Source organism: Ranitomeya variabilis, chromosome 6, assembly GCF_051348905.1.
Source record: "Ranitomeya variabilis isolate aRanVar5 chromosome 6, aRanVar5.hap1, whole genome shotgun sequence".
NCBI lineage: Eukaryota > Metazoa > Chordata > Amphibia > Anura > Dendrobatidae > Ranitomeya > Ranitomeya variabilis.
Window position 1 is genome coordinate 239,020,170 of NC_135237.1, and position 23,856 is coordinate 239,044,025.

Consider the following 23,856-nt stretch of genomic DNA (forward strand, 5'->3'; position numbering starts at 1 on the left):
GCTGGCGCTGGGCGTCTAGGGATAAAACGTAGGCACGCTACCCGGCCACTGTTAGTTGTGCGGTAGGTTTAGCTCACAGTCAGCTCGAGTTCCCATCTTCCAAGAGCTAGTCATTTTGTATGCTTTACTACGTTCTCTTGCCATTGAGAACGATGACAGTTTGGCCGGCCAAGGGTTAAAATAATTGGCAGAAGAAAGGAGAGAAAAGAAGTCTGCAGAGAAATTTTTTTTTTTTTTTTTTTCCTGAGTTTGCTCATTAGTTGATTCACTAGCATCTCTGCTTGCTGCAGCCTTTGTCTCTCTCTCCTTCTAATCCTTGAATGGTTCTGATTTCACCTGATTAATATGGATCCTCAGAGTTTAGCTACAGGTCTGGATAATCTCGCTGTGAAGGTTCAAAGTTTACAGGATTTTGTTATTCATGCTCCTATATCTGAACCTAGAATTCCTTTACCTGAATTTTTCTCCGGGGATAGATCTCGCTTTCAGAATTTCAAACATAATTGTAAATTATTTTTGTCTCTGAGATTTCGCTCCGCTGGAGATCCTGCACAGCAGGTCAGGATTGTAATTTCCTTGCTCCGGGGCGACCCCCAGGATTGGGCATTTGCTTTGGCACCAGGGGATCCTGCGTTGCTCAATGTGGATGCGTTTTTCCTGGCTTTGGGGTTGCTTTATGAGGAACCTCATTTAGAGATTCAGGCTGAAAAAGCCTTAATGGCCCTGTCTCAAGGGCAAGATGAGGCTGAAATATACTGCCAAAAATTTCGTAAGTGGTCTGTGCTTACTCAGTGGAATATTCGAGTGCGCCCTGGCGGCGAATTTCAGAGAGGGTCTCTCTGATGCCATTAAGGATGTTATGGTGGGGTTCCCTGTGCCTACAGGTCTGAATGAGTCCATGACAATGGCTATTCAGATTGATCGGCGTTTGCGGGAGCGCAAACCTGTGCACCATTTGGCGGTGTCTACTGAGAAGGCGCCAGAGATTATGCAATGTGATAGAATTCTGTCCAGAAGCGAACGACAGAATTTTAGGCGAAAAAATGGGTTATGCTTCTATTGTGGTGATTCAACTCATGTTATATCAGCATGCTCTAAACGTACTAAGAAGGTTGATAAGTCTGTTTCAATTGGCACTTTACAGTCTAAGTTTATTCTATCTGTGACCCTGATTTGCTCTTTATCGTCTATTACCGCGGACGCCTATGTCGACTCTGGCGCCGCTTTGAGTCTTATGGATTGGTCCTTTGCCAAACGCTGTGGGTTTGATTTAGAGCCTCTGGAAGTTCCTATACCTCTGAAGGGTATTGACTCCACGCCATTGGCTAGTAATAAACCACAATACTGGACACAAGTAACTATGCGTATTAATCCGGATCACCAGGAGATTATTCGCTTCCTTGTGTTGTATAATCTACATGATGTGTTGGTGCTTGGATTGCCATGGCTGCAATCTCATAACCCAGTCCTCGACTGGAAAGCAATGTCTGTGTTAAGCTGGGGATGTCAGGGGACTCATGGGGACGTACCTTTGGTTTCCATTTCGTCATCTATTCCCTCTGAGATTCCGGAATTTTTATCTGATTATCGTGACGTTTTTGAGGAGCCTAAAATTGGTTCACTACCTCCGCACAGAGAGTGCGATTGTACTATAGATCTGATTCCGGGCAGTAAGTTTCCAAAGGGTCGTTTATTTAATCTATCGGTGCCTGAACATGCTGCTATGCGGGAATATATTAAGGAGTCCTTGGAAAAGGGACATATTCGTCCTTCGTCATCTCCCTTAGGAGCCGGTTTTTTCTTTGTATCTAAAAAAGATGGCTCTTTGAGGCCGTGTATTGATTATCGGCTTTTGAATAAAATCACGGTTAAATATCAGTATCCTTTGCCACTGCTTACTGATTTGTTTGCTCGAATAAAGGGGGCCAAGTGGTTCTCTAAGATTGATCTTCGTGGGGCGTATAATTTAGTGCGAATTAAGCAGGGGGATGAGTGGAAAACCGCATTTAATACGCCTGAGGGCCATTTTGAGTATTTAGTAATGCCTTTCGGTCTTTCAAATGCCCCTTCAGTCTTTCAGTCCTTTATGCATGACATTTTCCGTGAATATTTGGATAAATTTTTGATTGTGTATCTGGATGATATTTTGATTTTTTCGGATGACTGGGACTCTCATGTCCAACAGGTCAGGAGGGTTTTTCAGGTTTTGCGCTCTAATTCCTTGTGTGTAAAGGGTTCTAAGTGCGTTTTTGGGGTTCAAAAGATTTCGTTTTTGGGGTACATTTTTTCCCCCTCTTCCATTGAGATGGACCCTGTCAAGGTTCAGGCTATTTGTGATTGGACGCAACCCTCTTCTCTTAAGAGCCTTCAGAAGTTTTTGGGCTTTGCTAATTTTTATCGTCGATTTATAACTGGTTTTTCTGATGTCGCTAAACCGTTGACTGATTTGACTAAGAAGGGTGCTGATGTTGCTGAGTGGTCCCCTGCTGCTGTGGAGGCCTTTCGGGAGCTTAAGCGCCGCTTTTCTTCCGCCCCTGTATTGCGTCAGCCTGATGTTACTCTTCCTTTTCAGGTTGAGGTCGACGCTTCAGAAATCGGAGCTGGGGCGGTTTTGTCGCAGAAAAGTTCCGACTGCTCCGTGATGAGACCTTGTGCGTTCTTTTCTCGTAAGTTTTCGCCCGCTGAGCGAAATTATGATATTGGTAATCGGGAGTTCTTGGCTATGAAGTGGGCTTTTGAGGAGTGGCGTCATTGGCTTGAGGGGGCTAGACATCAGGTGGTGGTATTGACCGACCACAAGAATTTGATTTATCTTGAGTCCGCCAGGCGCCTGAATCCTAGACAGGCGCGCTGGTCGTTATTTTTCTCTCGGTTTAATTTTGTGGTTTCTTACCTACCGGGTTCTAAAAATGTGAAGGCGGATGCCCTTTCTAGGAGTTTTGAGCCTGATTCCCCTGGTAATTCTGAACCTACAGGTATCCTTAAGGATGGAGTGATATTATCTGCTGTTTCCCCAGACTTGCGACGGGTCTTGCAGGAGTTTCAGGCGGATAGACCTGATCGTTGCCCGCCTGGTAGATTGTTTGTTCCTGATGATTGGACCAGTAGAGTCATCTCGGAGGTCCATTCTTCTGCGTTAGCAGGTCATCCTGGAATCTTTGGTACCAGGGATTTGGTGGCTAGGTCCTTCTGGTGGCCTTCCCTGTCGCGAGATGTGCGAGGTTTTGTGCAGTCTTGTGATGTTTGTGCTCGGGCCAAGCCTTGTTGTTCTCGGGCTAGTGGATTGTTGTTATCCTTGCCTATTCCGAAGAGACCTTGGACTCACATCTCCATGGATTTTATTTCTGATCTCCCTGTTTCTCAGAAGATGTCTGTCATCTGGGTGGTGTGTGACCGTTTCTCTAAGATGGTCCATTTGGTTCCCTTGCCTAAATTGCCTTCCTCATCCGAGCTGGTTCCTCTGTTTTTTCAAAATGTGGTGCGCTTGCATGGTATTCCGGAGAATATCGTTTCTGACAGGGGAACCCAATTCGTGTCTAGATTTTGGCGAGCGTTCTGTGCTAGGATGGGCATTGATTTGTCTTTTTCGTCTGCTTTCCACCCTCAGACTAATGGCCAGACCGAGCGAACTAATCAGACCTTGGAGACTTATTTGAGGTGTTTTGTGTCTGCGGATCAGGATGATTGGGTTGCCTTTTTGCCCTTGGCGGAGTTTGCCCTCAATAATCGGGCTAGTTCTGCCACCTTGGTTTCTCCTTTCTTCTGTAATTCGGGGTTTCATCCTCGTTTCTCTTCCGGTCAGGTGGAGTCTTCGGATTGTCCTGGAGTGGATGCTGTGGTGGAGAGGTTGCATCAGATTTGGGGGCATGTGGTGGACAATTTGAAGTTGTCCCAGGAGAAGACTCAGCATTTTGCCAACCGCCGTCGTCGTGTTGGTCCTCGTCTTTGTGTTGGGGACTTGGTGTGGTTATCTTCTCGTTTTGTCCCTATGAAGGTTTCTTCTCCTAAGTTTAAGCCTCGGTTCATCGGCCCGTACAAGATATTGGAGATTCTTAACCCTGTGTCCTTTCGTTTGGACCTCCCTGCATCTTTTTCTATTCATAATGTCTTCCATCGGTCATTGTTGCGCAGGTATGAGGTACCGGTTGTGCCTTCCGTTGAGCCTCCTGCTCCAGTGTTGGTTGAGGGTGAGTTGGAGTACGTTGTCGAGAAGATCTTGGACTCCCGTGTTTCCAGACGGAGACTTCAGTATCTGGTCAAGTGGAAGGGATATGGTCAGGAGGATAACTCTTGGGTGACAGCCTCTGATGTTCATGCCTCCGATTTGGTCCGTGCCTTTCATAGGGCTCATCCTGATCGCCCTGGTGGTTCTGGTGAGGGTTCGGTGCCCCCTCCTTGAGGGGGGGTACTGTTGTGAATTTGGTTTCTGGGCTCCCCCGGTGGTTTCTGGTGGTACTGCACTTGTATGCTTCATCTCCTCTGTTCACCTGTTTCCATCAGGATGTGGGAGTTTCTATTTAGCCTTGCTCCTCAGTCATTTCTATGCCGGCCAACAATGTTACCAGAAGCCTTTCTGTTGCATGTTCCTGCTCCTAGACTACTATCAGCTAAGTTGGACTTTTAGTCCTAAGTTTGTTTTGCATTTTTGTTCCAGTTCTCTGTGATTTAATATTTCTGAGGCTGGAAGCTCTTGTGAGCTGAAATTGCCACTCTGGTGTCATGAGTTGATATTAGAGTCTTAAAGTAATTTCAGGATGGTGTCTTGAAAGGGTTTTCAGCTGACTGTGTAGTTCCCTTTTCTGTCTTCCTACTATCTAGTAAGCGGACCTCAATTTGCTAAACCTATCTTCATACTTCGTATGTCAATTTCCTCTAAAATCACCGACAATATATGTGGGGGCTACTGTCTGCCTTTTGGGGAAAATTTCTCTAGAGGTAAGCCAGGTCTGTATTTTCCTCTGCTAGGGTCAGTCAGTCCTCCGGCTGGCGCTGGGCGTCTAGGGATAAAACGTAGGCACGCTACCCGGCCACTGTTAGTTGTGCGGTAGGTTTAGCTCACAGTCAGCTCGAGTTCCCATCTTCCAAGAGCTAGTCATTTTGTATGCTTTACTACGTTCTCTTGCCATTGAGAACCATGACAGTCGCCCCTCCATCGATCGCCTCCGTGGCGCGGCTGGGGTCCCGTCGCAAGGGTGACATCGAGGGAGGCCCGAGGCTCCGCGTCCCGACGCCCTCCCCTCCTTTCTCCCTTACCATCCCCTCCATGAATCCCATCCATCCCCTTTCCATCCATACACGGGCCCCCGCCATAAGGGACCCCCTATCCTTCCATACACGGACCCCCGCCATAAGGGACCTCCTATCCATCCATACACGGACCCCTGCCATAAGGGACCCCCTATCCATCCATACACAGGCCCCCGCCATAAGGGACCCCCTATCCTTCCATACACGGACCCCCGCCATAAGGGACCCCCTATCCATCCATACACGGACCCCCGCCATAAGGGACCCCCTATCCATCCATACACGGATCCCCGCCATAAGGGACCTCCTATCCATCCATACACGGACCCTGCCATGAGGGACCCCCTATCCTTCCATACACGGACCCCCGCCATAAGGGACCTACTATCCATCCATACACGGACCCCTGCCATAAGGGACCCCCTATCCTTCCATACACGGACCCCCGCCATAAGGGACCCCCTATCCATCCATACACAGACCCCCGCCATAAGGGACCCCCTATCCATCCAAACACGGACCCCTGCCATAAGGGACCCCCTATCCATCCTACACGGGCCCCCACCATAAGGTACCCCCTATCCATCCATACACGGATCCCCGCCATAAGGGACCCCCTATCCATCCATACACAGGCCCCCGCCATAAGGGACCCCCTATCCATCCATACATGGACCCCCGCCATAAGGGACCCCCTATACATCCATCCACAGCCCCCCGCACCCTGTCCCCCTCTCTGAGCCCCCCGCGCCCTCTCCCCCCTCTCTGAGCCCCCCGCGCCCTCTCCCCCCTCTCCGAGCCCCCTGCGCCCTCTCCCCCTCTCTGAGCCCTCTGTGCCCTGCCCCCCCATCTGACCCCCCAACGCCCTGCCCACCCCCTGAGCCCCCCACGCCCTCTCCCCCCTAAAAGGTTAATACCGGTAGCAGTGTTCGCAGTCTGACCCCCCCCATGCCCTGCCCCCCCTCTCTGAGCCCCCCTGCGCCCTCTCCCCCCAAAGTGTTAATACCGGTAGCAATTTTGGCACCCCCCTAAAGGGTTAATACCGGTAGCAGTGTTGGCACCCCCCTAAAGGGTTAATAACGGTAGCAGTGTTGGCACCCCCCTAAAGGGTTAATACCGGTAGCAGTGTTGGCACCCCCCTAAAGGGTTAATACCGGTAGCAGTGTTGGCACCCCCCTAAAGGGTTAATACCAGTAGCAGTGTTGGCACCCCCCTAAAGGGTTAATACCGGTTGCAGTGTCCGCTGTCTATGCATGCCGCCAAAATGAGAAGGCGGGAGAAGGGGGTTGGGGCGTGTTTCGCTGGGAGAGCACCCACCCACCTGCTACTACCGCCTCGGGCGGCGTGCAGTAGCCCTAGCTACTGCGCATGCGCCAGGTGCGCACGGCCGTGCGGACGCGAGTGACGCGTGTGCATGTGGCGCATGCGCTGTCATCATATATATCTGCCCACAATGCCTAGTCAGAAACTCAGAAGTTCAATGGATGCAAAAATTGTGAAGGTGATATCAAAGAAGGGTTCCTATGTTAACATGTAACTTGGCCTGTTAGGATGTTTTGGAGTTAAATAGCTTTTTAGTTCAGTGAATGTGACCTCCTAATGCTGCAATTCCGAATTCCACAAATGAGCATTTTCAGTTCTTTAAAACATATCAAATGTTTAGAAATTCTACTGTGCCTAATAATTTGGAACAGTGCATTTTGAGTTTTTATTCAGTTTGGAAATTATACTGTTATCATTGGGAGGTTTCTTCAATAAAATTCGATGTATATTCTAACGGGTGCTGACTTTTTTTAGGGCTCCTTCTCACTTGCGAGAAATACGTCCGAGTCTCGCAGGTTAAAACACTTCTCTGGCACCGGCACTCCAGAGTGGAGCGTGCAGCTTCATGTATTGCTATGCAGCCGCACGCTCCCCTCTGGAGTCCCGGCGCCAGAGAAGGGTTTTAACCTGCGAGACTCGGACGTATTTCTCGCAAGTGAGAAGAAGCCCTTAGACTGACTGTCTGACTGATTTGCACCAACAATTTAGGAAAATCCGAGAAAAATATAAGTTGCATAATAATTTGGAACATGGTGTAGATTACTTAGCAAAATTCTGCTGACAGGTTCGCTTTAAAGAAGCACTCCCACAGAGATTATTTTTAAATAAATCTGAGTATATACAGTCATAGCCAAAAGTGTAGACACCCTTGAAATTGTTCCAGAAAATGAAGTATTTCTCCCAGAAAATTATTGCAATTACACATGTTTTGCTACACACATGTTTATTTCATTTGTGAGTATTGGAACAACTAAAAAAAAATGAGAAAAAAGTAAATTGGACATAATTCCACACAAAACCCCAAAAATGGACAGGATAAAATTGTTGGCACCTTTCCAAAACTGTAAGAAAATTTGCTGAAAGATTTCAATGTAGATTAGTTTGGATGACAGATAAGCAGCCCCAATCAACTTCCAAAGAAACCAAGTTGTCTTGCAGGCTCAGGGTGCATTAAAGTCAGCACAAACTATCTGTTGACATTTGAATGAAATTAAACGCTATGGAAGGAAACCCAGGAGACCCCACTGTTGACACAAACATAAAAAAAGATAATGTGCTCAAAAGAAAAAAAGGGTTGTTCCAGCATTTGTTAAAATTAGTTCTTTCTTTATTTTAAATCCATTAAAACTTGTAAAAATTACAATGGTTGCATAGACAAGGCAGGGGAGCAAGATGCGTTTTGAACTCTCACTTGTGTTCTTTATCACAGCTTAGCAGTAGCGTAGTTACTGGGGGGCAGAGGGGGCCCACCCGGTAGCTACGCTACGGTAACTGCGCGTGCCGATACAGTTACCTTCTGCGGCAGAGCAGGGAGAATCGATCTCCCTGCTCTGCTGCCGGCTGCTGTGGGGCCCCTGAGCAGGCGGGGGGGGGGGCCCGGTGCCAGAAGTGGGACCCTCGCCTGTCATCGCAGGGTCAGCTGTATTGGCATTTAGCTGATACAGCTGACCGCAATGATGAGGGAAGGAGCGCTGCGCTCCTTCCCCCATCATCCCCCTGTCAGTGTCTGACGTCACCGACGCCGACAGGGGGCGCGATGACATCACTTCCCGGTGCCCGCTGTCAGGAGACAAGCGGGAGCTCAGAGCAGCGCAGGAACCAGGAAGAAGAGAGGTGAGTATTTCTTTTTTTAAGGGGTGCTGCCTTATAATACAGGATCTGCCTATGGGGGGTCTGCTTAATGCTACAGAGTCTGCCTATGGGTGGTCTGCCTAATACTACCTGGTCTGCCTGTGGGGGGTCTGCCTAATACTACAGGGTCTGTCTGTGGGGGGTCTGCCTTATACTACAGGGTCTGCCTATGGGGGGTCTGCCTAATACTATAGGGTCTGCCTAATACTACAGGGTCTGCCTATGCGGGTCTGCCTATGGGGGTCTGCCTAATACTACAGGGTCTGCCTGTGGGGGGTCTGCCTAATACTACAGGGTCTGCCTGTGGGGGGTCTGCCTTATACTACAGGGTCTGCCTATGGGGGGTCTGCCTTATACTACAGGGTCTGCCTGTGGGGGGTCTGCCTTATACTACAGGGTCTGCCTGTGGGGGTCTGCCTAATACTACAGGGTCTGCCTGTGGGGGGTCTGCCTTATACTACAGGGTCTGCCTATGGGGGGTCTGCCTTATACTACAGGGTCTGCCTGTGGGGGGTCTGCCTAATACTACAGGGTCTGCCTGTGGGGGGTCTGCCTTATACTACAGGGTCTGCCTATGGGGGGTCTGCCTAATACTATAGGGTCTGCCTAATACTACAGGGTCTGCCTATGGGGGTCTGCCTATGGGGGTCTGCCTAATACTACAGGGTCTGCCTGTGGGGGGTCTGCCTTATACTACAGGGTCTGCCTATGGGGGGTCTGCCTAATACTACAGGGTCTGCCTAATGCTACAGGGTCTGCCTATGGGGGGTCTGCCTATGGGGGTCTGCCTAATACTACAGGGTCTGCCTATGGGGGGTCTGCCTAATGCTACAGGGTCTGCCTATGGGGGTCTGCCTAATACTATGGGGTCTGCCTTATACTACAGGGTCTGCCTATGGGGGTCTGCCTTATACTACAGGGTCTGCCTATGGGGAGTCTGCCTAATACTACAGGGTCTGCCTATGGTGGGTCTGCCTAATGCTACAGGGTATGCCTATGGGGGGTCTGCCTTATACTACAGGGTCTGCCTATGGGGGTCTGCCTAATACTACAGGGTCAGCCTATGGGGGTCTGCCTTATACTACAGGGTCTGCCTATGGGGGGGTCTGCCTAATACTACAGGGTCTGCCTATGGGGGGTCTGTCATACTACATGGTCTGCTTATAGGGGTTCTGCCTTATAGTACAGGGTCTGCCTTATGGGGGTGCTGCCTTATAGTACAGGGTCTGCCTATGGGGGTGCTGCCTTATAGTACCAGGTCTGCCTATGGGGGTGCTGCCTTATAGTACAGGGTCTGCCTATGGGGGTGCTGCCTTATAGTACAGGGTCTGCCTATAGGGGTGCTACCTTATACTACAGGGTCTGCCTATAGGGTGCTGTCTTATACTACAGGGTCTGCCTATGGGGGTACTGTCTTATACTACAGGGTCTGCTTATAGGGGTGCTGCCTTATAGTACAGGGTCTGCCTATAGGGGTGCTGCCTCATAGTACAGGGTCTGCCTATGGGGATGCTGCTTTATACTACAGGGTCTGCCAGCGGTGTGCTACCTTATTTAAGGGTCTGCCTATGGGGTGCTGCCTTATACTACAGAGTCTGCCTATGGGGAGTGCATTATACAATATACAGTAGGCCTATGGGGAGTGCATTATACTATATTGAGGACTATCTGGTACATTATACTATATTGAGGACTATCTGGTACATTATGCTATATTGAGGACTATCTGGTGCATTATACTATAAAGAGGCTATCTAGAGGGGCATACAGTGTGGGGATTACAGTGTTGGAGCCATAAAACAGTTTGGAGGCTACCAAGGGGTCAGTATACTGTGTGGGTGGTACTATACAGTGAGGGGGCATTATACTGTGTATAAGAGAGCATCATACTGTGTATAGGGGAGCTGTACAGGGGGGAGACTTGGGACATTATTAAATGTAAAGTGGACACTTATTGTTATAGGGGAACTCAGGTTACTGTGACTGTCAAAGGAGCACACATGGCAATATTACTTTCTAGGGGACAAAATATGGGCACTGTTTTCTAGGGCACTTGTGCCCAGCATTACTATATTATAGAGGGTTGCTTTAGAATTTAGAGGGCACACAGAACCACACAGCAGGTGCAGTAATAGTGACACATATGGCAACAGCGGCTCAGTATTGGGGTATCACGGGCAGTAATAGGGACACATATGGCAGCAGTGGCTCAGTATTGGGGTATCAGGTGCAGTAATAGGGACACATATGGCAGCAGCGGCTCAGTATTGGGGTATCAGGTGCAGTAATAGGGACACATATGGCAGCAGCGGCTCAGTATTGGGGTATCAGGTGCAGTAATAGAGACACATATGGCAGCAGCAGCTCAGTATTGGGGTATCAGTATGAGGATTTTGTGCAGGTTGGGAATAGATGGTGATGGCTGGAATATGAGAAGTGAATTGTGTCTTTGTTGAATTCTCTGCAGCCGAGTCCTGGCTGGAGAAGCTGTCATGTCGGTCTGGGCCAGATGGGAAAAGTGAACGATTCCATCATAAAGAACGTCAGCGGTAAGACATTATCTGTAACTGCTGTGATCTCTTATATGTTCTGTAGGGCTGCTATCTACCACTGACCATATGGCGGTAATATCCATGTTGGTCTTTGTATAGAGATTATCTTCAGTAACAGCGCGGTCATCTGCTGAGGTTCTCCTCCACTATTAGGGCGCATCACCCAGCTGTAATCAAGGTTACCTGGTTAGGGGCCCACTCAGAAGCTTCGCCCCCCTGAACCCTAGCTAAGCCTTTGCAGCTTAGGTACATAATCAAAAGAATTTTACTAAAATACTATAGATGTGCCAATGAAACCAGTTGGAACAAGTCACATGACATAATTACATCAATAAATACATTCATTAAGCAGCAGGTGTATGAAAACAGTCAATAGTGATACACGATTTCTGTTTTTAGATGAAAACCTTAAGGCTGTGTGCACACGTTGCGTATTTTTCGTGTTTTTTTCGTGCTTTTTCGCTATAAAAACGCATAAAAAACGCATACATTATGCATCGCATCATTTAGAATGCATTCCGCAATTTTTGTGCTCATGATGCGTTTTTTCCGCAAAAAAAACGTATCGCGATAAAAAACGCAGCATGTTCATTAATTTTGTGGATTTTTCGCATTTTTCCCGCTATTTAATGCATTGGGAAGCTCCAGAAAAAAACCCGTCAAAAACGCGCAAAAAACGCATGCGGATTTCTTGCAGAAAATGTCCGGTTTTGCTCAGGAAATTTCTGCAAGAAATCCTGAACGTGTGCACATAGCCTTAGGGCTTCTTGAATCCAGATAAAAAATCCAATATGCTTCTTTTGTCAATAATTTGCATTTAATATCTCCACCTCTTGCATGTGGAAATAGTTCTTCAATACCTAAAACTTGCAAAGAAGACATGTCACGATTGTGTTCAATAATAAAATGCTTTGCAACAGCAAAGACGTGTCTACTAATGTGATTTGCATTAAGTATATCATTGTAATGTTCAATGAACCTGGTTTTTAATTTACGTGTAGTACAACCTATATAAAATTTATCACATATGGTGCAATTTATTTTATATACCACATTCTCTGAGTCACAATTAATATACTGCTTAATTTTACTCATTTGAATGATCAGAATAATGGAAAACAGTACTCCATAATGTGAATGAGCACATGCGACATCTCTGTGAACCACATTTAAAGTATCCATTTTCGCTGCAGCCAAGTGCTTTTTTTTTATTCATGGGTCAGTAAAAAATGTTGGAGAAAGTGAATTACCTATTGAAGGTGCCTTTTTTGCTACAACATTGCAGCCTTTATTCAAAAAGCGTGCTAATGTCTCATCCTCAAAAGTATTGGTAGATATTTATTAAACAATTTTTTTTATTTCTGGAAATTGTGCACTATGTTGCAGCGAAATTACAGGTTTATTTTTCAAAAAATCATTTAGCCACATGCTGCGATTGACTGCTGGAAAAATGCATAGTGGAGTTACCTGCAGATGGTTTGCGATGAATAGCAGTGGATACAATTTCACTTGGAATGCCCGTTTAAATCAAATTAAATGAATTATCATTCAAAAATGTGACAAATCCTGGTATGGCAATGGTTCCCCTTCCATATGAATACCATATCATCTATGAATCTACCATACCATGATAAATTAGAGATGTAAGGATTACTGTTTGAATACAAAAAACAATGTTCCCAATATGACATAGTTAAATTTGCAAGAGAAGGTGAAAAACGAGCACCCATTGATACACCTTGGGTTTGTAAATAAAAAAAACTTGTGAAAAACAAAATAATTATGATTTAATAAAAAATTGGTTACATACAATATATATTCTTGCATTACTTCTGGATACAGACTGAATTTTTCTAAATGATATCTCAAAGCTTCCATGGCTATATGGCATGGAAGTATATAAAGAGTTAACATCACAGCCTATCCAGGTGTAATTTAACGACTATCTTTTGTTTGACAACTGATCCAAAATATCCTTAGTATATTTAATGTATCCAGGTACATGCTGTACCAAAGGTTGTAAGACTGAATCCAACCACTCTCCCAAGCATTCATTACACAATCCAATTCCATTAATTATTGGTCGCATTGGGGGTGGAAGGATGTCTTTATGCACCTTTGGTAGAGCATGCATTGTAGGTATTACAGGATTTAATGATGTTAAATATTCATTTATTTTTTTTTAAATGCCTAGTCTTACACCCTTTAATATTAAGATGTTAATTTGTTTACTAAATTTAGTTGGATTAAACCTTAAGTATTTTCATCAGTCAAACTCCTCAAAACTTGCGCCTTGTAAGTTTCAGTGTCAAAAACAACTATCTTGCCACTTTTATCAGCCCTTTTCACTGTGATATCTTTCAGGGATTTTAACTGATTAAATGCTTTAAGTAAATTTGGACTCAGGTTTTTAGGTGAGGTGTTTTTATTAATTTTTAAACTCAAACTACATAATTCTCTCTCCAAAACCTCCTGAACCGGCTCCATACAATCAACCCTTGAGTTGACTGGATAGAAAAAAGGATTTTTCATCTTGATATTGTCCATCTTTGAAACGGCATCTTCAGATGGCTTACCTTTTAATTCTTCCAAATTCAGTAAAGAAATCTGTTCTGAAAAATCAAATCCTCGATTAGATGTTTTCACAAACATTTTTTTCCTGTTCAGAAACCTCATCTTCATCTACAAAATGTTTTTTAACTGTAAGATTTCTTATAAAGCGGTTAATGTCCATGACAGGTTAAAACATTTTTTTAGGTATAAAATTAAGGCCTCTTGACAGCAAAATAAGCTGTTCCTTTGAAAAACATGGAAAGACAGATTCAATACACTTGATGTTGCATCAATTATTTCTTGTTTCTTGTGGTCATGCTGTGCATTCTGCCTGTGTTTCCTCCCTCCCCATCTTTTATGTTTTTTGCAACCTTTGTTATGGGAGTAGCATTATTAGTGTTGTCAGTTTCAGAATAAGTTGAAATGTTGGATCCTGAAACATTGACAGATGATGTTCTGATTTTAGACATATCTAAGTCTTCTTTATTTTTTTGATTTTTCTTCTTTTTGAGAATGGATTTAGGAGTGCGATCACCACCTGTGTTGTGACTCCAGTCATACACATGATTCAGAGAGTAATCCAGTCTGTTCCTCTGAAATTTACGTTTTTTTATTTGCATGATGTTATCTTCAAGTTTGGTAACAGATTTCTGAACATTAGCAAGGGACTCCTCTAGTTCCTTCTGATATCCATTCTCAATTCAAACCAGATTTTTTAGTTTCAATGTCCTTCTGGATGACCTGGAGTTATATGTTCTCAAACTTTATAATTAGTTTCACAAGGTTTAATGAGCAATTGCTCAAAATGTTTTTCAAATCATTCATGAAATCTACATTATAGACTTTAGTTGGTATCTTCTTAAGTCTCAGAACTCTTGGTATCATGTCTTTATTTAAGTACTTTTTTCCAAGGGAAATTGTATCCACTGCTATTCATCGTAAACCGTCTGCAGGTAACTCCATTATGCATTTTTCCAGCAGTCAACCACAGCATGTGGCTAAGGCCGGTTTCACACGTCAGTGGCTCCGGTACGTGTAGTGACAGTTTTCTCACGTACCGGAGACACTGCCACACGTAGACTCATTCAAATGAATGGGTCTATGCACATGCCTGCGTGTTTTCACGGACCGTGTGTCCATGTGCAAGATACAGAGACATGTCCGTTTTTCTCCGGCAGCATGGTCCACAAAGTGTCCCGCACACGTGCACACGGAGTACATTGTGCACTCTCCTCCATGTGCATGTACTACCGCATCAGAAACAGCGCTACAGTAAGCACTGTCCCCCCTGCGTGTGGTGCCGAAGGCGGCATTCATCTCTTGTCCCCTGCTGCGCTCGCGGGAGAGAAGAGATGAAAAATCTATTTTTTTTGTGTTAAAAATAAAGATTGGGGGTCACCTCCTGCCTCCCACCCCCCGTGCCCGCTCGCTTGCAGAGAAATACTCACCCAGCTCCCGCGATGCCTCCTCTCAGCGCCGGCAGCTTGTCCTGTGTGAGCGGTCACGTGGTACCGCTCATTACAGTGATGAATATGCGGCTCTACCTCCCATAGGGGTGGAGCCGCATATTCATCACTCTAATGAGCGGAAATAAAAAAAATATTTAATAAACACCAATACTTTGAGGATGAGAAATTAGCACGCTTTTTGAATAAAGTCTTCAATGTTGTTGCAAAAAAGGCACCTTCAATAGGTAAGTCACTTTCTCCAACTTTTTTACTGACCCACGAATAAAAAAAAAAAAGCACTTGGTTGCAGAGAAATGGACACTTTAAATGTGGTTCACAGAGATGTTGCATGCGCTCATTCACATTATGCAGTTGTTTTCTATAATTCTGATCATTCAAGTGAGTATAAAATTAAGCAGCATATTAATTGTGACTCAGAGAACGTGGTATATAAAAAAATTGCACCATATGTGATAAATTTTATATAGGTTGTACTACACGTAAATTAAAAACCAGGTTCATTGAACATTACAATGATATACTTAATGCAAATCACATTGCAATCACTGTTGCAAAGCATTTTTATTATTGAACACAATCGTGACATGTCTTCTTTGTAAGTTTTAGGTATTGAAAAACTATTTCCACATGCAAGAGGTGGAGATATTAAGCGTATTGGATTTTTAATCTGGATTCAAGAAGCCCTAAAGGTTTTAATCTAAATAGAGAAACCATGTATCACTATTGACTGTTTTCATACACCTGTTGCTTAACCCCTTCCCGACATGCGCCGTACTAGTACTGCTCTGCGGGAGCTGCGTTCCCGCAAACCGTAGTACTAGTACGGCGGCACGATCGCACGGTCTCACGGTGAGCACCGCTGCGATCGCGTGCGGGTGTCAGCTGTATGTGACAGCTGAGACCCCGCAGCAATGCCCACGATCGGCGCTAGCCTGGTGCACTGCCTGTCAGATCGCTGATCTGACACAGTGCAATGCAAAGTGTCAGATCAGCGATCTGATGTAATATAGTGATGTCCCACCCAGGGACAATGTTATAATGTAAAAAAAAAAATAGAATGTATAAAAAAAAAAGTCCCCAAATAAAGAAAAAAATAAATAAATATTTTCCAATAAATCCATTTATTTATGTAAATTTAAAAAAACAATAAAAAGTACACATATTTGGTATCGCCGCATCTGTAACATCCCACTCTATAAAACTATCCCACTAGTTAACCCTTTCAGTGAACACAGTAAAAAAAAAAAAAAAAAACGAGGCAAAAAACAATGCTTTATTGCCGAATAAAAAGTGCAATAAAATGTGATAAAAAAGACGGATATAAATAAACCTGGTACCGCTGAAAACATCATCTTGTCCCGCAAAAAAAAAGCCACCATACAGCGTCATCAGCAGAAAAATAAAAAAGTTATAGCTCTCAAAATAAAGCGATGCAAAACATTTATTTTTTTATATAAAATAGTTTTTATTGTGCAAAAGCGCCAAAACATAAAAAAGATATAAATGAGGTATCGCTGTAATTGTACTAACCCAAAGAATAAAGCTGCTTTGTCAATTTTACTACACGCGGAACTGTATAAACGCCCCCCTAAAGGAAAGTCAGGAATTGCTGGTTTTTGTTCATTCTGCCTCCCAAAAATCGGAATAAATCGATCAAAAAATGTCATGTGCCCGAAAATGGTACCAATATAAACCTCAACTCGTCCGGCAAAAATCAAGACCTCACATGACTCTGTGGTGGTGTGGTGATGCAAAAACTATTTTTTTGTGCAATAAAAAGCATCTCTTAGCATGTGAAAGCTGCCAAACATAAACCCGCTATAAAAACCAGCTATAAATAGTAAATCAAACCCCCCTTTATCACCCCTTTAGTTGGGGAAAAATTATAAAATTAAAAAAAAATATTTATTTCCATTTTCCCATTAGGGCTAGGGTTGGGGCTAAAGTTAGGGTTAGGGTTGGGGCTAAAGTTAGGGTTTGGATTAGGTTTACGGTTGGGGTTAGGGTTGGGATTAGGTTTAGGGGTGTGGTTAGGGTTATGGTTAGGGTTGAGATTAGGGCTGGTATTAGGGTTAGGGGTGTGTTGGGGTTAGGGGTGTGGTAAGGGTTATGGTTGGGATTAGGGTTAGGGGTGTGTTCGGGTTAGGGGTGTGGTTAGGGTTATGGTTGGTACTAGGCTTAGGGGCGCGTTGGGGTTAGGGTTGGAGTTAGAATTGGGGGGTTTCCACTGTTTAGGCACATCAGGGGCTCTCCAAACGCGACATGGCGTCCGATCTCAATTCCAGCCAATTCTGCGTTGAAAAAGAAAAATGGTGCTCCTTCCCTTCCGAGCTCTGCCGTGCGCCCAAACAGTGGTTCCCCCCACATATGGGGTATCAGCGTACTCAGGACAAATTGGACAACAACTTTTGCATTCCAATTTCTCCTGTTACCCTTGTGAAAATAAAAATTTGGGTGCTGCTAAAATACTATTTTCGTGGAAAAAATATATATTTTTTATTTTCACGGCTCTGCGTTATAAACTTTAGCGAAGCACTTGGGGGTTCAAAGTTTTCACAACACATCTAGATAAGTCCCTTGGGGGGGTCTAGTTTCCAATATGAGGTGAATTGTGGGGGTTTCTACTGTTTAGGTACATCAGGGGCTCTGCAAAGGCAACGTGATGCCCGCAGACCATTCCATCAAAGTCTGCATTCCAAAACAGCGCTCCTTCCCTTCCGAGCTCTGCCATGAGCCCAAACTGTGGTTCCCCACCACATATGGGGTATCATCGTACTCAGGACAAATTGGACAACAACTTTTGTGGTCCAATTTCTCCTGTTACCCTTGGGAAAATAAAAAATTGCGGGCTAAAAGATTATTTTGTTGAAAAAAAAAGATTTTTTAATTTTCACGGCTTTACATTATAAACTTTAGTGAAACAATTGGGGGTTCAAAGTGCTCACCACACATCTGGGTCTGCTTTCCAAAATGTGGTCACTTGTGGGGGGTTTCCACTGTTTAGGCACATCAGGGGCTCTCCAAACGCGACATGGTGTCCGATCTCAATTCCAGCCAATTTTGCATTGAAAAGTCAAACGGCGCTCCTTCCATTCCGAGCTCTGCCATATGCCCAAACAGTGGTTTACCCCCACATTCGGGGTATCAGTGTATTCAAGACAAATTGCACAACAACTTTTGGGGTCCAATTTCTCCTGTTGCCCTTGGGAAAACCAAAAATGTGATCTTTTTTTTTTTTGTGAAAAAAAATATGATTTTTTTTACGGCTCTACAATATAAACTTGTGTAAAGAACTTGGGGGTTCAAAGTGCTCACCACACATCTAGATTAGTTCCTTAGGGGGTCTACTTTCCAAAATGATGTCCCTTGTGGGGTTTTTTTACTGTTTAGGCACATCAGGGGCTCTCCAAATGCGACACGGTGTCCAATCTCAATTCCAGCCAATTTTGCATTGAAAAGTCAAACGGCGCTCCTTCCCTTCCGAGCTCTGCCATGTGCCCAAAAAGTGGTTTACCCCACACATACAGGGTATTATTAACTATTTTGTATGATATGACTCTCTAATTTAAGGGCATAAAAACTAAAAGTTTAAAAATTGCAATATTTTCAAAATTTTCGCCAAATTTCCATTTTTTTCACAAATAAACTCGTCATATCAAATAAATTTTACCACTATCATAAAGTACAATATGTCACGAGAAAAACAATCTCAGAATCACCAAGATCCGTTGAAGCGTTTCAGAGTTATGACCTCATAAAGTGACACTGGTCAGAATTGAAAAAAATAGCCTGGTCAGGCTTCGGGGTGAAGGGGTTAATGAATGGATTCATTGATATAATTATGTCATGTGACTTGTTCCAACTGTTTTCATTGGCACATTTATAGTATTTTAGTAAATTCTTTTGATTATGTAGCTAAGCTGTGATAATGAACGCAAGTGAGAGTTCGAAACGTGTTTTGCTCCCTCGCCTCATCTATGCAACCATTGTAATTTTTTTTTTTTACAAGTTTTAATGGATTTAAAATAAAGAAAGAACTAATTTTACCAGATGTTGGAATAACAACCCTTTTTTTCTTTGAGCACATTATGTGGTGTGGATCCACCTGGTTCCGTGCAAACTGTACTTCAAGTAGAAGGTGAGCTGGCTTTCTTTTTACTATATGTGAATAAAAAAAGATAGACTGTAGTTTGCAAAAATGTACGTGAATAATCCAAAATACTTATGGGAAAGCATCTTATGAACAGATGAGACCGAGATAGAGGCTTTTGGAAAAGCACATCATTCTACTGTTTACCAAAATGGAATGAGGCCTCCAAAGAAAAGAACACAGTACCTACAGTCATTAAATTTGTTGTTGGGAAAAGGCACCCTTCAAATATGAGAGACCTGGAGCATTTTGCAAAAGAAGAGTGGTCTACAATTCCAGTTGAGAGATGTAAGAAGCGTGTGGATGGTTATAGGAAACAACTGATTTCAGTTTTTCATTCCAAAGGGTGTGAAACCAAATATTAAGTTGAGGATGCCAACAATTTTGTCTGGACCATTTTGGGGGTTTTGTATGAAATTATGTCCAATTTGACATTTTTTCTGTGTTCTTTTGAGTTGTTCAAATAAACACAAAGATAATAAACATGCGTATAACAAAACATGTGTAACAGCAACAATTTAAGGGTGCCAACACTCTCAGCCATGACTGTATGTATTGTAAGACTATTCCTACTGAGTGTGTTGGGGGACACTCGCTTGGCCGCGATATTCAGCAAGCGGGCACGGTTTTTAAAACAAAACAGTCCATACGGCTTATTATGCCTCATAAACCATACCATGAGCAGTCCATTTACATACTGAACCAGGACCTCACTTTAAGTTTCAGGCCCTTATTCTGGGGCAACTACACGCTGGTCCTCACTGACCAGTTGCCGTGGGTTACCACACAGTTCATGTTACAAGCACCAACAGCTTGTAGAGGTACCTTATGGGAGCTCCTGCTCCATCTGCTGACTCCTTCTCAGTCCTCTCGCCTGGGGAAACTGCCTTACGGGGTTCACCAACTTGCCTGGCCGGCACACATCAGTCAGTCCAGAGCCACCGAAGGCCGGTAGCTTCCCCAACACCGATCATCCAGGTCCCCAGTCTCTCAGGTGCTCCAAGAAGACTCCACTCACAGGAGCACCTAACCCAGACTGTCCAGGACCATGATCACACTGTGGACTTCAGGACGTCCATCCCACCTGGGACCGTCCAACACAGAGGCATGTGGCCTGTCTGGGTGCTATACAGGACTTAGTCCAACACCCCAGACCACCAGGTCCAAACCATGTGCTTTCCAGGAAGCCTCCTCCCAGGTCTTCCAACACAGGAGCATACACAGCCCACACACAGGCCCTCAGGAACCATGTGACCCACACCCTGGCCACACTATGTACCCGTAACCACACCCACAGTAATGGATCACATGGGCTGGCCAAGTGATCCTGACATCACTGCAGGTCGATTCTCACGGCCTCAATACGACTCCGTGCACATACCGGGGAGACCATGCAGCGCCCCCTACCTGTTACAGGGGTCACTGCATCACAGTATGTAATTTAGTGTGTCTGTGTTAATATAATAAACTACTGCTGCCTTCTCTGGGATATGATGCCTTTCTCCTCTTCTCAGTGACGTCATCGTCATTCAGACTAGCTGGCTTGCTCTATGTGTGAGCCGGAAGTCTCTCTTAGGCAAGGGTCACACGACCAATATCTCCACATCTGAGAAAAACAGTCTGATTATTCTGATCAAGTTTTGATCAGAGTTGCATTAGTTTTATTTAGACATGGAGAGGGAAAGTTTCTCCACCTTCTCCATTATGTAAGTCTGTGATCAAAATCGGATATGGCTCTAATTTTTTTTCGTGGACCACCCAGACTTGCTCAGCCTCATAGAATATCACAGGTGCCATCTGTGAAAACCATAAATATGAGAAAATTGGTTGTTTACATGAGCCCTTACAAAATGAGTCTATGGAGCCTTCTTCTGATGTTCCATAGGCTTACATTGAAAAAGGCACTTTGGTTCAGGTGTGACCCAGGGAGTCTGCCGAGTGGTGACATCACTCAGAAGAGCAACAGATCCAAGAAAAGGCAGTGTGATAGTGAGTATATTAGCACACTCTACATTACATACATACGTTAATGCATGTAAACTACACATGCACGGCATATATCTTATGGACATCTATCTATCTATCTTTGCACATCTAACACCTAAACATATGTCATTTCTATTCTGCATTCTATTCCATTGTGTGTCACAAGATGGTGACAATGGATGTCACACTTTGTCATTCGTGTGTGGGACATATTGATGTTTGTGCTGCAGAAACCTCCCCAGACTTTTCCACTTGTAAATCACAGTGACACATGGTCCATGTCAATACAGAGACATGTGCTCAGCCTCATAGATTATAATGTGTAAGTGTGTAAGTGTCTCTAGTACATGTAAAAACTGTCTCCACATATTCTAGAAACACTGATGTGTGTAGAAGGCCTTGCACTGTAAGAGTGCAGTCAGGCGGCGTATAAATTGGACTGTGATCAAAACACTGCGCACAGACTGGCTGGCGGCTCACCTGACCAGAGTGTGACAGCTGCATAGAAATACATGAAGCTGTCTTACTCGGGTCGGGAGAGCTTCTGGCCAGTTAATGCACTGGGTTCCAATCTTGAACCAATATATATGTCGGTCTGATTGTGCCCTAACACAGAGAAATAGTGCTAATTGTACATAAAGCTTACAAAAGGGTTAGCAATACAAAAAGCCCATAGCAACACTGCTCAACCAGATGACACTAAGGTTAAGTTTGCATGATGAGCTTTTGGCGTGTTTTTAATGCTGTGCATGTTTTCTACGTAAAAAACGTAGCGTGTTACTGTTCCAACAAAGTGAATTGGATTGATAGAGATCTCATGCCCATTCTGCTTCTTTTTATCTCTGCATAAACTAACCTGCAGTCATGCACAGTGTAGGAAAGACTAAGTGCAACACAAACGGATGAGGGAAAGGGATCCCAAAACTAGGAAATGGGGGTGTGGAGACCCCTAGGCAGATCTAAAGTCACCCTGTCTGCTTTGAATGTCCCTATATAGGTTCTGCACCTCTCGCCAAGCAGGAACCTAATCCCTGCCTCACTCTGGCGATAAGCCCTACTTAGAGAATGACAGGGTGCACTAGTCGATCCCCACTACCACTAAAGACAGCTGGGAAAACAAACAAGGGAAACACTTATCTTGAGTAGGCTCAGAGATGTAACAAAGATGTCCTCCGGAAACACCAAATAAGAAGATTGCCGCCTACTATAGCTCCAAGCCTCAACAGGAGGAAATGGAAATATCACCGGCAACTCCCAGCAGCAGGCTGGGATTCTACAAACATTGAGGTCCATGTGTGTCAATTAGAGCCGGAGAAAGGTTGCCACCGGGTCAAAGAATCAGAAGGGCTAAGAAGGTGTCTGCAAGGCCAAGGGCAGAGACCTTCTGCTACGCCAAGGGCAGAGACCTTCTGCAGCAAGATCAATGCGACTGTCTGCAGCCTCTGACACACCCGTCACATCTGTGGTGCATGTTTCAAACCCACTGCATGTCAGTTTCTCTCGTGGGCACACTGAGTTTTCTGCACAGACCTGCAGTAGGTGTGGAAATTCCACCAATTCTGTCGTAAAAAATGCACATGCATTTTAAAACGAACTTGTCAACAGGTTCGTGTTAAATGCATTTCCGCTGTGATGTAATCCGCATCTAAGTATGTCAATAAAGTTTTGTCAAAGGCAATATAGCAGGAAGTATCAGAACAAAGCAGATTTAGTTAACATATGTAGTGGCATGTAAAAGTTTGGGGATCCCTGGTCAAAATTACTTTTATTGTGAATAATTAAGCAAGTTAAAGAATAAATGATCTCTAAAAGGCCTACAGTTAAAGATGACTCATTTCCTTTGTATTTTAGGCAATTTTAACCCCTTCACCCCCAAGGGTGGTTTGCACGTTAATGACCGGGCCAATTTTTACAATTCTGACCACTGTCCCTTTATGAGGTTATAACTCTGGAACGCTTCAACGGATCTTGGCGATTCTGACATTGTTTTCTCGTGACATATTGTACTTCATGATAGTGGTAAAATTTATTCGATATAATTTGCGTTTATTTGTGAAAAAAATGAATATTTGGCGAAAATTTAGAAAATTTTGCAATTTTCCAACTTTGAATTTTTATGCCCTTAAATCACAGACATATGTCACGCAAAATACTTAATAAGTAACATTTCCCATATGTCTACTTTACATCAGCACAATTTTGGAACCAAAATTTTTTTTTCTGACGGAGTTATAAGGGTTAAAAGTTGACAAGCAATTTCTCATTTTTACAACACCATTTTTTTTAAGGGACCACATCTCATTTGAAGTCATTTTGAGGGGTCTATATGATAGAAAATACCCAAGTGTGACACCATTCTAAAAACTGCACCCCTCAAGGTACTCAAAACCACTTTCAGGAAGTTTATTAACCCTTCAGGTGTTTCACAGGAATTTTTGGAATGTTTAAATAAAAATGAACATTTAACTTTTTTTCACAAAAAATTTATTTCAGCTCCAATTTGTTTTATTTTACCAAGGGTAACAGGAGAAAATAGACCCCAAAATTTCTTGTACAATTTGTTCTGAGTACGCTGATACCCCATATGTGGGGGTAAACCACTGTTTGGGCGCATGGCAGAGCTCGGAAGGAAAGGAGCGCCATTTGACTTTTCAATGCAAAATTGACTGGAATTGAGATGGGACGCCATGTTGCATTTGGAGAGCCCCTGATGTGCCTAAACATT

General features: G+C 44.1%; 1 protein-coding gene across 1 annotated transcript in view; it reads right to left on the bottom strand.

Moving 5' to 3' along the window:
* The window catches only part of COL15A1 (collagen type XV alpha 1 chain), a 1,855,347-nt gene that overhangs the window by 90,592 nt on the left and 1,740,899 nt on the right, over positions 1–23,856 (bottom strand). The gene's annotated exons all lie outside the window — the stretch shown is intronic.